Genomic DNA, 12,440 nt, shown 5'->3' on the forward strand with positions numbered 1-12,440 from the left:
CAGCAATAGACACAAGAGGATCCCTTGTAGAGTTCTGGACCTCTTTCTCTGCAGAGCTACCTCTCTCCTTTGGTATTCTGTCCTCTAAATCTTAATGTCTCTGTCTTTCTAAAGTCTAATCTGTCTCCTCAGTTTAATGAGATGGCTGTACTGTGTTTGAATTTCCTTTTCTTACACCATGGTGTGGAAAGTGTGTCCTCCAAAAAATTGGGGTACGCTTATCACTCACCTCATTTGGTTCCCTTTTCTCAAAGGTCACCTTTCTGCACTACCTTGTTGTTCAGTGACTGAAAGAGTTTTTTCCTATCTTCTGACCTCTTTTCTAGTTGTTGACAGCAAGAGAAAGTCCAGTCCCAGTTACTCTATAATGGCTAGATGTGAAAGACCCTCAAATTATTGTAGTGTCCTTACATCTGTTAGTGCTAATGTTTACTTGTTTAAACCACTTGTGGTATTAACATATTCTGGAACCCTGCTGATTTGGGGGTGAGGGTGGTGTGGAGAGTAGGATGAGAAAAGTTGCTTTATTTTTCAAACATTGAGATGGATAGGTTGATGGATTTGATAATTTCCCCTATATTATTCTGTTAGTTGTTGTTTTAAGTGTTTTGAAGCTACACAGTTAAATTAGACACATATGTGATTAGGGTTATGATATCTTCCTGGTATACTGGATCCCTATTTTTATAGTACTTTTTATTTTAAAGTTCTATTTGTCTGATATTATGATAGCAATACCAGCTTTTCTTCCCCTGTAGTAGTTATAAATTATCTTTTTCATCATTTTATTTATCAACTTTTTTGCATTCTTATTTCTTATTTGAAACTCTTATGAACAGAGCATATCTGATTTTTATTCATCCCTGTATCTTTAGTGCTTAACAGGATACCTATCTTTTATTGGGCAAAGAATACATGTTTTATAAATGATTCAATTGTTAAAGTGTATTAAAGAATGATGTGAGTAAACTCAGTCATGCTAGGAACTGAAGGGAAACAAAGGAATTTATTCTTCAGGTGATACATTCAACAAATATTTGTTGAGCATGTATTTTATGTCAGACATTTATTTAAAGGTACATATTTGTTTAATTAGGGCTTCCCTGGTAGCTCCGATGGTAAAGAATCTGCCTATAATGTAGGAGACGTGGGTTTGATCCCTAGGTTGGGAAGATCCCCTGGAGAAGGAAATGGCAACCCACTCCAGTATTCTGCCTGGAGAATTCCATGGACAGAGAAGCCTAGCAGGCTACAGTCCATGGAGTTGCAGAGTTAGACACAACTGAGTGACTAAGCACAAATAAGGTATTATAAGACACAAACATGAAAATGATTGCCAAGAAGGAGGAATTTTTGTATTACTCACAGTCCCCTAGAAGCTGAAGACATAGCACATTGTGCAGCACCACATGGGGAAGCACCACAGTCAGTCAGGGGAGGGGAGGTTGTGGAGGGAGGGGGGATGTGGGTGAGAGCATTTATTGTGGTATAATCTTGTGGAATATTGTGGAAAGGAGTGGGCAAGGTAGGGTAAGCAGGTCTGGGATAGGTAGGTTTGAATAATTTTTCAATGGGCTCTGGGACTTAGGGACTGTTTTTAGTTGTCTGGTACATGGCCCTGAAGTGATTAAGGCTGGGGAATAGTGGCCTGGAGTCTGATAAAGGAGGTGGTTGGGATTATGGGCTCTGGATTGTTTGCTTTGCATATAAAAGGTATGTAGTAGTAGTGTAGTGTTAGTTGCTCAGTCGTGCCCGACTCTTTGCGACCCCATGGACTGCAGCCCACCAGACCCCTGTGTCCATGGGATTCTCCAGGCAAGGATACTGGAGTGGGTTACCATTTCCTTCTCCAGGGGATATAAAAGGTATGCTTACTGCAGCGTGCCTATTACCTTGTTTTATTTCTTAGTAGCATTTATCACAACTAGAAACCGTTTATTAAAATAGACTCTATGTATTTGTCATCTTCCCTCAGGTAGAATGCATTAGTACTTGTAATAGCCATGTTTTCTGGTTTTTGTAATTTCTGCTTTGATATGTGGGGTCTTGCTGACCTTGGTAGGACTGTTCTTCCCAGGGCTAGCTGCTGCTGCTGCTAAGTCGCTTTAGTCGTGTCTGAGTCTGTGCGACCCCATAGATGGCAGCCCACCAGGCTCCCCCGTCCCTGGGATTCTCCAGGCAAGAACATTGGAGTGGGTTGCCATTTCCTTCTCCAATGCATGAAAGTGAAAAGTGAAAGTGAAGCTGCTCAGTCATGTCCGACTCTTAGCGACCCCATGGACTGCAGCCTACCAGGCTCCTCCGTCCATGGGATTTTCCAGGCAAGAGTACTGGAGTGGGGTGCCATTGCCTTCTCCGCAGGGCTAGCTAGTTGGCACACTATTTGCCTGGAGAAGGAAATGGCAGCCCACTCCAGTGTTCTTGCCTGGAGAATCCCAGGGACAGGGGAGCCTGGTGGGCTGCTGTCTATGGGACTGCACAGAGTCGGACGCAACTGAAGCAGCTTAGCAGTAGCAGCAGCTAGCCCTGGGAAGAACAGTCCTACCAAGGTCAGCAAGACCCCACGTATCAAAGCAGAAATTACAAAAACCAGAAAACATGGCTATTACAAGTACTAATGCATTCTAATGAGGGAAGATGACAAATACATAAATGAGTCTATTTTAATAAATGGTTTCTAATTGTGATAAATGTTATTAAGAAATAAAACAAGGTAATAGGCATGCTGCACTCCATGGGGTCGCAGAGTTGGACACGACTGAGAGACTGAACAACAATATGACAGAGAATGGCTAGAGGACTTCTTTAGAGAGGGTTATTAAGGAAGGGTTCCCTGTGTTGGTAATATTGGACATAATACCTAAAGAATAAGAAGGAGTGTTAGGTTATCTGGGGTAGTGATGTTCAAGGCAGTTCTGCTTATGGCCCTGAGACTGGAATAATAGACTTGGTTTGTTTTGGAAGCTAGGAAGCATTAGGAAGGCTAGTGTTGTTGGAACAGATGGGCAAGAAGCATAATTAGAAGAGGTAGGCAGGGTTTTGACTTTGTAGTTTTTTGACTTTGTAGTGTTGACTTTGTAGTCCACAATAAAGTATTCAGCTTTTATTTTATTTGTGATCAAAACCCTTCAGAAGGTTTTAGCCAGAGAAGTAAATCTTTCTACACTCAGCTCAGAACAAATCTGTAGAGTACCATGACAATGACAGCGTAACATGTGGGAGATATATTAACATGTTACAGTTACATGATTAAAAGTGAAGATGTTATTAAGTTGGGAAGGTTTTCATGAAACAGTTATCTTCTAAAGAGAATATTGATTATGGAGGGGAGACTAGGATTGGTGAAGAATGAGGGTGAAACTAGAAAGGAGAAGAATCCAACAAAGCAGGCCTGTGTGCTGTGGTGCCCTCACTTTTTAAACATAAGGCTTGTTATCAAGAACAACATATAGATAAAGTTTAAATTTTAAGAACAGTCAGAAGAAACGATAAGAGAAAGGAGATATAAAATAGCTATAAAAGTCAGAGAAGGTCGTTGTCCTCAACTTTCTTTGAAATATTTTCAGTAAGAGATTGGAGGACTAAAGCTAAATTAATTTTAAGAGAGTATAAACATTATGAGTAGATGATGAGAAAGCAAAGGAAAACTCAAACTGAGGTACAAAGGTAGCTTGAAATAAATTTATATGCCTTGTATTAGATGCATCAAGAAAATCATCATAAAAAGTCATATAATTGGTTGCCAACATTGTATTTTTAAATATTTCACATTCTGTAGGCTGTATGTGTTTTTGTTGGTTTCTTAAAATTAAATTTTATTTCAGTAAAAGAAATGATTTTTAGGATATGGATGGCCACATGTATTTCAGATTAAGCTATTTCAAGGAAAAGATATTTTAATCAGTGCCTTTAAAGACTAAGAGAAAAGTAATAAGCAAATTCAAAGGTGTGACAGTAAGCATAAGAATAAATCCTACTTATATGAAATCATCTGTTCTTGTCTCAAAAGTTTTTAAAGGATTGAAGCCTTTTGATTAGTTACACACTTAAGAAAAAGAAAGAATTAGTTAATGGGATTTTGAGTCACTTTTTAAGCATTCTGAAAGTCGTTACTCTTCAGTAACTTTCATGAAGGAAATTTCCTGGTAGTCCAATGGTTAGGACCCAGAGCTTCCACTGCAGGGGCCCAGGTTCCATCCCTGTCATGTATACTGCCTGTCTTGCTTGTTATTGTCCTCTGTTAGAGTAATCTTTCTTAATTATGTGATAAGCATGCTGTGTAGGTATTTTCATGAAATTTTACTATGTTAGCTGTGAGATTGGTACAATGGTTTGTTTCTTTAAGAGGTAAGATCAAAAGAGTACTAATTCAAGAAATGACTTGAAACTTAAGCTGTATGTTGAATTTATGCTTAGAGAGAGAGAGAGAGAGAAAGAAAGATTCTTTTGCCTGGCATATTTTTTTTTTTTCCAGGTTTTTACTTTGAGCTGTTCTGTGTGTTTTAGGTGTTTGTAATGTAAATAGCAGGTAACTATTTCTGTTATTTTAAAAATTCAGTCTCATTCTTTTTCTACTATATTTACTCTGATTATTGATACATTTTTTATTTACACCGTTTTTAATGCTGTTTATTTATCCTACATTTATAAGAATTTTTTCTTCCCTATATTTTTAAACTTAACTTGGCATTGATAGGCTTTTTAAAAAAAATTATTATTCCCTTCTTCCCTCTACTGTTTTGAGAGTTACTGGTTTGTCCTAGTTTTATTCTGAAAAGAAAGAAAGATAGCACTAAGTCGTGTCTGACTCTTGCAACCCTATGGACTGTAACCTGCCAGGCTCCTCTGTCCAGGAGGGATTCTCCAGGCATGAATACTGGAGTGGGTTGCCATTTCCTTCTCCAGGGAATCTTCCTGAACCAGGTCTCCAGCATTGCAGGCAGATTCTTTACCAACTGAGCTACTCGGGAAGTTTTTTTTAATGCATATTTGACTTAAAGGCAAACTTATCTGTTCTTTTCAGAGAACCTCCTTTAACTTTCAATATGCTCCTCTTAACTTATATTCTGTTGTTTTGCAGTATTTAGCTCCACTTTGTATTAGTCTTCTTTGCTGCATAACAAATTACCCACAAATTAGTGGCTTAAAGTAAACGCATGTTTATCATCTCACAGTTGCTGTAGGTTAGTTGGGGCTGTAGTCTCACCTGAGGCTTGAATAGGGAGGACTCCATTTAGAATAATCCGCCCCCTGTGGTTTTAGACATGAGGTATCAGTTTCTTACTGGATTTTGAATAGTGGCTACCCTTAGCTCCTAGAGGCCATCCTCAGTAATTTGTCAGATTATTGTTGTTCAGTTGCTAAGTCATGTCCAACTGTTTGAGACTCCATGGAATGCAGCATGCCAGGCTTCTCTGGCCTTCACCATCTCCAAGAGTTTGCTCAAACTCATGTCCGTTGAGTCAATGATGCCATCCAACCATCTCATCCTCTGCTGTCCCTTTTTCCTCTTGTCTTCAATCTTTCCCAGCATCATAGTCTTTTCCAGTGAGTTGGTTCTTCACATCAGGTGGCTGAAGTATTGGAGCTTCAGCATCACTCCTTTCAGTGAATATTCAGGGTTGATTTCCTTTATGATTGACTGGTTTTATCTCCTTGCTGTCTTAAGAGACTTCTCCAGTACCACATGGGACACCTTAAGATAAGCAACCCCCTGTGTATGAGACTGCAAAAGAGACACCGATGTATAGATCAGTCTTATGGACTCTGTGGGAGAGGGAGAGGGTGGGGAGATTTGGGAGAATAGCATTGAAACATGTATAATATCATGTATGAAACGAGTTGCCAGTCCAGGTTCGATGCACGGTACTGGATGCTTGGGGCTGGTGCACTGGGACGACCCAGAGGGAGGGTAGGGGAGGGAGGAGGGAGGAGGGTTCAGGATGGGGAACGCGGGTATACCTGTGGCGGATTCATTTCGATATTTGGCAAAACTAATACAATATTGTAAAGTTTAAAAATAAAATAAAATTTAAAACCTGTTAAAAAAAAAAAAAAAAGATAAGCAACCCCCTAAATAGTAGCTTGCTTCTTCAAAAGCAGCAAGGGAAAGAGAGCCTCTAGCAAAATGGGTGCTACAATCTTATGCAATGTTATCACATACACATAGTCACATCTATCTTGTCACCTTACTGTATTCTGTTGGTTAAAAGCAGTTCACAGGTTCTGTCCACTTGCAGGGTTACACAGGGTATGTATGCCAGGGGTGAGGATCATGGGACTGAGTTTCAAGTGATTGTTGCACATCTTGTTTTTATATTTCCAAGTGTGGTAATTGTTTTTATTGTTTTATTTATATTTTTTTCTACATAGAAAAGCTTTCTTGTTTCTCTGTGATAGTGGGTAGTTAATTTCCTACTTCACTTAGCTACTGTGTGGATTGTCTCTCAAGCATCTCAGCTTTACGTAGATGATCTCAGATCCAGTTCCCACACATGTGTGGTCCAGTGCTTCATCTTTTATTCCTGTGTGATCATTAAATTCAGCCTCCTATGGTACGGAGTCAGGCATTTCACTGCCTTACCTTTTTCCCTTGGTAGGAGAGTCATACCCAAATACCATATTGATTTTCAATTTACTCTCATTTTTCTTTCCTCTTCTTGGAATTACCTTTTTATCTCTTGGGAGCTCAGCTGTGCATTTAAAAATACACCTATTAGAAAAAAAAAATACACCTATTAAATATTATTCGGCCTATCTAGGTGTTTGTAAAGAGAGGATTTGGGGGTTGTCTGCCAAATTGCCCAATAGCTATTTTCTTTTAACTAAGGATTTATATATTTAAAAACTGGAAATATTATTTACTGTATATTCATATAAATTTGTATATAAAATAAGAACTTCAGGTATCAGTATAGGCACACATAGACTATAGAGTTGAGAAATATAGAGCATGAAGGCTTTCACAGTCTAGCCCTGGATGACTTTTCTGATGTAATCGCTTGCCTTTTTAAACACTTGCACATTATGCTTCAGCAATATAATTCAGCTTTTATTTCCTCAGACACAGAATTCAGCTTCACGGTTTCATGTTTTTGCATACACTGTCTTTTCTGTCTGGAATGTCCTCTTTATCCCTCTCATCTCTCTTTACTTGGTTAATTCAGCTTATTTTTTTTTCTTCTAAATTCACTTTTTCTCTTTAATATTTTTAATTGCTATATATTTTCATTTTTAAAAGTTCTCTTATTTCTTTTTAAAATCTGTATGGCGATTTTTGATGATTTTTTTTTCCTTCCTTGGTTCTTTTTGTTGCTTTTATTTCTCTAAATATACTAAATGTACTTATTAAATATTCTGTGTCCATTAATTTCAGTATCTTTCATCTCTGCTTATTTGTTTTTGTCGCTTCTTTTACTCATTGATTTCTTTATGGGTACATTACTTCATGTGTTCTTGTGATATTTGACTATGAGTTTATTTTTTCTGGAGACTTAGGAAGTCTTTGAAGCCATGTTAAGTTATAAAGTTTGTGAGGGCAGGGACCCTCGAACCTTGTTCATTGCTGTATCCCAGGTCTTGTTACAGTGTTTGTTGTATGAAGTTTTCAATAAATATTTATTGAATGATGTGTGTATACTTCATACAGTATTGATATTATTTATTTATATGTCTATATCCTCTACTGTTTTGATAATGCCTCAGGTTAAAAAGTTTTTTTAACTCTAGGCTTGTATCCACAGCACTTAACATAGTGTCTAATATAGATTAAATTTGCTGTAAATATTTATTAAATGAGTATGGAATTGTTTGGCATATTCTGCCCATTGTAATCTACAGAATAAAAAAAGGTTTGTTTTGCCTGGTTGTCATTCTGAAGCCATTTTGATAAAATGAAGAATACTAGAGAAATGATAAATCAAGTCAGATAACCAGTAATGTGTCATGATCAATTAAGATAGAACCCTTTTTCAAATTGAACTCCAAAACCAGAACTTTAAGACCAGAGTCACTGACAGCTAATCATATCATCAGCTATTCAGATACTTACTGATTTCAAGGCATTATGAATATACAAAGTATTCAACCAACAAATATTTACTAAGTACCTACTATATGTGTATTTCTTTGCAATGTCATATGATGGATTTTTTTCCCAATAGGTTATGTGTTAGCTAGAATATAAGCTTTAAAATGTGAAAAGATAAATAGCAAAAAAGATAAATGATTCATTACACCAGTGAAGGAATTGTTTTTAAGATAGCATCATTTCTTTCTTTTTATGGAGTACAAATGAATAAATTCTATACAGGTTCAGATGAATGTAAGATAGTTGCCAGAATTAATGTGGTTTGCTTCCCTCTAAAAATTGTTCAAGTAGACCAATGCTCATGATTGTGTCTTTTTTTATCTTTTTCCTTCTCTTTTTCTTTTTGTATGATGGGTAGGAGAAACAGCTTTCGTTAAAGAGAAATGGCATGAGATTTAATCTAGATATTCCTATTTAGGAATACACTGGGCAAGTTCTTATTCTTACTGTGTCTCAGTTTCCTGATATGTAAAATAGAAATGATAACACCCAGCTCACAAGGTGATAGTTTATATTAAAAGAGATTATGTAAATAAAATCACCAGGATACTTCTGGACGTAGAAGTTCAATAGATTTTGGTACGCTGTTTTATTGTTTTTCTTTTATTACCTAATTTGTGTGAATTTTTTCACTATTTCATTCTCTTTATTTTTTTCATGTAAAATCAAAACCAAGTTTAAAAAAAATTAATGTTTAGATTAAAGGTTAATGGGAAAAACCATAGAAATATTACAGTTATATGTGTGTATGGGTATAACAGCACTGCTATTTTAGTTGGATCACAGAGAAACCTCTATTTGCTACATGGCACACTTGTCTTGGCTGACCTATCTCATTTTCTCTGGTTTTCTTTAAAGCAGGTTTTTTCAGACCTTTAAAAGCTGACACTTCGGCAGTGAATACCCTGGAAAAAAAGTCTAGTTTCAGTGGAACTTGGCCCAAAGGATTCAGAAAGAACTAGAACAGTTCATTTGAGAGATTTGGGATTTAAAAAAGTTTTGAAACTTGTGTTTTACAGTGTTTATAATTTTTTCCTTACTGCTTAGGAATTTAGCTCAAACACTGAGAATTTAAGTTAAATGAATTGGATTCATTAACTTGTAGTTTTAATGTATTCTTTTTAAAATTTTTATTTTATTTATTTTTGGCTGTGCTGGGTTTTGTTGCTGCTTGGGCTTTTCTCTAGTTGTAGTGGGCGAGGGCTACTCTCTAGTTGCCATGTGCAGGTTTCTCGTTGCCGTGGCTTCTTTTTGTTGCAGGGCACAAGCTCTAGGTCCCCTGGAGGAGGAAATGGCAACCCACTCCAGTATTCTTGCCAGAAAAATCGCACGGACAGAGGAGCCTGGTGGGCAATAGTCCATGGGGTCGCAAAGAGTCAGACATTACTGAGTGACTGAACATGCGTGCATGCACAGGCTCTAGGGCATTGGACTTCGGTAGTTGTGCTGCTGCTGCTGCTAAGTCGCTTCAGTCGTGTCTGAGTCTGTGCGACCCCGTAGATGGCAGCCCACCAGGCTCCCCTGTCCCTGGGATTCTCCAGGCAAGAACACTGGAGTGGGTTGCCATTTCCTTCTCCAATGCATGAAAGTGAAAAGTGAAAGTGAAGTCGCTCAGTGGTGTCTGACTCTTAGCAACCCCATGGACTGCAGCCCACCAGGCTCCTCCCCCATGAGATTTTCAGGCAAGAGTACTGAAGTGGGGTGCCATTGCCTTCTCCGCAGTAGTTGTGCTACATGGGCTCAGTAGTTGCAGCTCCTTGGGTTCTAGAGCGCAGGCTCAATAGTTGTGTCACAGGAGCTTAATTGCTCCAGGGCATGTGAGATCTTCCTGGATCAGAGATCCAGGAAGCAACCTGTGTCTCCTCCATTGGCAGGTGGATTCCTTATCACTGAGCCACCAGGGAAGCCCTACGTAATGTTTTCTTTTGGGGAAAAAAAAAAGTTTCTTACACTGTTCACGATTGAGATACTATTAAACATTAACAACTAATTATACATTTTCAAAAAATTCCACAACTCAGACAGCTTTTCATGTTTAGAAAATACTAAATTTAATTACTTGTTTCCATTATATTGATCCACAAGCTGACTGAAAGAAATGAATGATTTTTGTTTCATTTGCCCAAAAACTGTTTAAAATTACCCAGAGGTTAAAGATATATCATTCAATAAATGTTTAAGAATATTTATTTATAATCATCAGTTAGGAAGACAAGTAGATCAACTATATTCCAATTTAAAAAAGAGGGAGAAAAAAGAAAACCTAGGACATTTAAATTATTTTACTTTAAATGATAAATTATTAATAATTATGATACCCAAATAATTATTATGATACCCAAATATCAAATAATTATTATGATACCTTTACTTAATGAGTTTCATCTTGTGGATTTTTAAAACAAAAGGTGAAATAGCACATGTAAATCCAAATCAACATAAGAATAAGAGAAATATAAAGTAGAAAGAAAATAAGTTACTAGTACCCTTGCATTTGAATACTGACTGCCTTATTATACAAGCTGCATGATTTTATACATATATTAGAACAAATTACTTAATTTAAATTTTTACTTTCCTAAGCTGGAATCAAGATTGCTGGGAGAAATATCAATAACCTCAGATATGCAGATGACACCACCCTTATGGCACAAAGTGAAGAGGAACTAAAAAGCCTCTTGATGAAAGTGAAAGAGGAGAGTGAAAAATTTGGCTTAAAGCTCAACATTCAGAAAATTAAGATCATGGCATCTGGTCCCATCACTTCATGGCAAATAGATGGAGAAACAGTGGAAACCGTGTCAGACTTTATTTTTTTGGGCTCCAAAATCACTGCAGATGGTGATTGCAGCCATGAAATTAAAAGACATCTACTCCTTGGAAGGAAAGTTATGACCAACCTAGATAGCATATTGGAAAGCAGAGACATTACTTTGCCAGCAAAGGTCCGTCTAGTCAAGGCTATTGTTTTTCCAGTAGTCATGTATGGATGTGAGAGTTGGACTGTGTAGAAAGCTGAGCGCCAAAGAATTGATGCTTTTGAACTGTGGTGTTGGAGAAGACTCTTGAGAGTCCCTTGGACTGCAAGGATATCCAACCTGTCCATTCTAAAGGAGATCAGTCCTGGGTGTTCATTGGAAGGACTGATGCTGAGGCTGAAACTCCAATACTTTGGCCACCTCATGGGAAGAGTTGACTCATTGGAAAAGACTGTGATGCTGGGAGGGATTGGGGGCAGGTGGAGAAGGGGACGCCAGAGGATGAGATGGCTGGATGGCATCACCGACTCGATGGACATGAGTTTGAGTGAACTCTGGGAGTTGGTGATGGACAGGGAGGCCTGGTGTGCTGCAATTCATGGGGTCGCAAAGAGTCGGACACGACTAAGTGACTGAACTGAACTGAACTGAACTAGCTGTCAAACTGAATTACGAATATCTCAGCTTTGTTTTGAGGATCAAATTAGGTAAAGTAATAAATAACTTTATACACGCTAAAGTACTATTTAAACACTGTTCAATGGCTTTCTTAAGAATTTAGAATATCAAATTATGCACTCATTCAAGCTTTCCTTTCATACATGAACTGAAAAAGTATTCATTTCTCTCTTTTAAAATGTCTCACTTTTTCACTAAAACTGTAAACTCTACCTAACACAGTGCCTAAGCCCTATAATAGGTGCTCGTATATTTGTGGAGTGAAGGGGTAAATATGTTCAGCTTCTTGTTAACAACATTGTATGTTACTGTTAACCTCTTTAATAGATTAATGCTGATGTCTTTGTGACTTGTTTCAGGAAACTTTTATCAGGATACAGAGATATTACCTTAAATCCTCAAGTTACAGCATAGTCATGTACAATTGACCCTTGAACAACAGAGGGGTTAGGGCTGCTGAGCCCAGCATAGTTGAAAATCCCTGTGTAGCTTTACAGGTGACCCTCCTTATGCAGAGTTCCTCATCCACAGATTCAACTAATCATGCATTGTATAGTACTGTAGTACCTATTTATTGAAGAAAATCAGTGAGTAAGTGGACCTGTGCAGTTTAAACCCCTGTTGTTCAAGGGTCAGCTATGATTGCTGCAACCACTGGGGTCAGCCTCTTATAGCCAAGAGGTCCAGACTAGGCTTGAATCCAGTTCTGCCCCTAACTGGTTGAGCTCCTGTAGACAAGTCATTTAATCTTTTGTGCTTGAGTTTTTCCAGTGTAAATGGTGAGACTACACCTCTACAGGGTCTCTTTGGGAATTTAGTGTTAGTGGATGTGAAAGTATTTATAAAATGTAGAAAATTTTGTTTTATAAGATGTTGACATGGATATAAGCTGGGTCCTGTGGCTTATTTTTATA

The 12,440-nt window shown here is 37.7% G+C and overlaps 1 protein-coding gene across 6 annotated transcripts in view; it reads left to right on the plus strand.

Annotated features, from left to right (window-relative positions):
- The window catches only part of ACER3 (alkaline ceramidase 3), a 158,980-nt gene that overhangs the window by 22,080 nt on the left and 124,460 nt on the right, over positions 1–12,440 (plus strand). The window lies entirely within an intron of this gene.

This window comes from Bos javanicus, chromosome 15 (genome assembly GCF_032452875.1).
Source record: "Bos javanicus breed banteng chromosome 15, ARS-OSU_banteng_1.0, whole genome shotgun sequence".
NCBI lineage: Eukaryota > Metazoa > Chordata > Mammalia > Artiodactyla > Bovidae > Bos > Bos javanicus.